The following is a 2,711-nucleotide window of genomic DNA, read 5'->3' as shown; positions in this document are numbered from 1 at the left end:
ATTTGGGGTGGGAAACCTCACCTGGAGGGTACCCCTGGGATTTGGGGTGGGCTGGAGGAGGAGGAGGAGAAGGAGGATGAGAGCCCTTGGTGGGGTTGGTGACATCACCTGGAGGGTCACCCCTGGGATTTGGGGTGGGCTGGAGGAGGAGGAGAAGCCTTAGTGGGGTTGGTGACATCACCTGGGGGGTCACCCCTGGGATTTGGGGTGGGAAACCTCACCTGGAGGGTACCCCTGGGATTTGGGGTGGGCTGGAGGAGGAGGAGGAGAAGGAGGATGAGAGCCCTTGGTGGGGTTGGTGACATCACCTGGAGGGTCACCCCTGGGATTTGGGGTGGGCTGGAGGAGGAGGAGAAGCCTTAGTGGCCTTAGTGGGGTTGGTGACATCACCTGGGGGGTCACCCCTGGGATTTGGGGTGGGAAACCTCACCTGGAGGGTACCCCTGGGATTTGGGGTGGGCTGGAGGAGGAGGAGGAGGAGGAGGATGAGAGCCCTTGGTAGGGTTGGTGACATCACCTGGGGGGTCATTCCTGGGATTTGGGGTGCTCTGGAGGAGGAGGAGGGTGACAGGGACACCGGGTGACATGGGGGGGTGACAGGGACACCAGGTCACCCCATATTGGGTCTGGAGCCTGTCAGGAAGTGATCCCACCAAGCTGTAGCTGCAAGAGGTGACACCTGAGGGTGACAGGGGGAGGTGACAAGTTCAGAGTCTGGGACCGACCAGCCCCAGACCCTTTTGGGATCGGGGTGAGGGTGTGGAGGGTTTGGGGTCTGGGGTTGATCACACGGGCTTGTACCTACAAGAGGTGACACCTGAGGGTGACAGGGGGACAGAGGTTCAGTGTCACCAATGTCTGGGACCAGCTGTCCCTTTTGGGATGGGGATGTTGAGGGTTTGGGGTCACCCCATGTGGGGTCAGGGGTTGGTCACAGGGGGTTGTAGCTCCGAGAGGTGACACCTGAGGGTGACAGGGAGAGGTGACAAGTTCAGAGTCTGGGACCAACCACCTCCCAAACCTCAGTGACCCCTTTTGGGATTGGGGTGAGGGTGTGGAGGTTTTGGGGTGACCCCATGTGGGGTCAGGGATTGGTCACATGAGGTTGTAGCTCCAAAATGTGACACCTGAGGACATGAGGGTGACAGGAGGAGGTGACAAGTTCAGTGTCACCAATGTCTGGGACCAGCTGTCCCTTTTGGGATCGGGGTGTTGAGGGTTTGGGATCACCCCGTGTGGGGTCAGGGGTTGGTCACTCCTTGTTGTAGCTCCAAGAGGTGACACCTGAGGGTGACAAGTTCAGTGTCACCAATTTGTGGGACCAGTTGCCCCTTTTGGGATCGGGGTGAGGGTGTGGAGGTTTTGGGGTCACCCCGTGTGGGGTCAGGGGTTGGTCACAGGGGGTTGTAGCTCCAAGAGGTGACACCTGAGGGTGACAAGTTCGGTGTCACCAATTTGTGGGACCAGTTGCCCTTTTTGGGATCGGGATGAGGGTGTTGAGGGTTTGGGATCACCCCATATGGGGTCAGGGGTTGGTCACTCCTTGCTGTACCTACCAGAGGTGACACCTGAGGACATGAGGGTGACAGGGGGAGGTGACAAGTTCAGTGTCACCAATCTGTGGGACCAGTTGCCCCTTTTGGGATTGGGGTGTGGAGGTTTTGGGGTCAGGGGTTGGTCACTCCTTGTTGTAGCTCCAAGAGGTGACACCTGAGGGTGACAAGTTCAGTGTCACCAATTTGTGGGACCAGTTGCCCCTTTTGGGATCGGGGTGAGGGCATGGAGGTTTTGGGGTCACCCCATGTGGGGTCAGGGGTTGGTCACAGGGGTTGTAGCTCCAAGAGGTGACACCTGAGGGTGACAGGGGGAGGTGACACGTTCAGAGTCTGGGACCAACCACCCCCAGGCCCTTTTTGGGATCGGGGTGTTGAGGGTTTGGGATCACCCCATGTGGGGTCAGGGGTTGGTCACTCCTCGCTGTACCTACCAGAGGTGACACCTGAGGACATGAGGGTGACAGGGAGAGGTGACAAGTTCAGTGTCACCAATTTGTGGGACTGGTTACCCCTTTTGGGATCGGGGTGAGGGTGTGGAGGTTTTGGGATCACCCCGTGTGGGGTCAGGGGTTGGTCACAGGGGGTTGTAGCTCCAAGAGGTGACACCTGAGGGTGACAAGTTCAGTGTCACCAATTAGTGGGACCAGTTGCCCCTTTTGGGATCGGGGTGAGGGCGTTGAGGGTTTGGGGTCACTCCTTGCCGTCCCTCCCAGAGGCGACCCCTCAGGCCCTGCCTGGGGGGGGTGACAGGACACCCCCTTTGTCCCTTTTTGGGGGGTCTCCAGCTCAGCCCCCCCCGATCATTCGGGGTGTTGGGACCGGGACCATTTTGGGGCTGTCGGGATTTCGGGATTTCGGGATTTCGGGCACTGAACTCTCAATAGACACGAAAGCCATATATATATTTTTCTTTTTTTCCGGAGCTCTGGAGGTGCCGGGGGGTGGGGAGGGGCGAGTTTTGGGGGCGGGGCAGAGGCCCGGGCCGTGTGTTGTGCCGTGTTCTTTGTCTGTAAATAAAAACCGACAGAAAAACCGACAAAAAACAAACAAAAACACAAAAAAAAAGGGGACAAAACCGAGGAGCTCGATGTGACTTTATAACCTTTCTAATATCCTGTGCTGATCTCGGACAATAATCCTATAAATATATCTGGG

At 57.8% G+C, this 2,711-nt stretch overlaps 1 long non-coding RNA gene across 1 annotated transcript; it reads left to right on the top strand.

Moving 5' to 3' along the window:
- Positions 1 to 1,075: 1,075 nt before the first annotated feature.
- LOC108642983 lies at positions 1,076 to 1,670 on the top strand. Its single transcript, XR_001922773.1, has 2 exons — positions 1,076 to 1,432; positions 1,596 to 1,670. It is a non-coding gene; the product is annotated as an uncharacterized LOC108642983 (long non-coding RNA).
- Positions 1,671 to 2,711: the final 1,041 nt, after the last annotated feature.

The sequence above is a fragment of the Manacus vitellinus genome, unplaced genomic scaffold (assembly GCF_001715985.3).
Source record: "Manacus vitellinus isolate BGI_N305 unplaced genomic scaffold, ASM171598v3 ctg7180002429515_pilon, whole genome shotgun sequence".
Lineage (NCBI taxonomy): Eukaryota > Metazoa > Chordata > Aves > Passeriformes > Pipridae > Manacus > Manacus vitellinus.
Note: the sequence above shows the minus strand (reverse complement) of the source record. Positions and strands in the feature narration are given on the sequence as shown.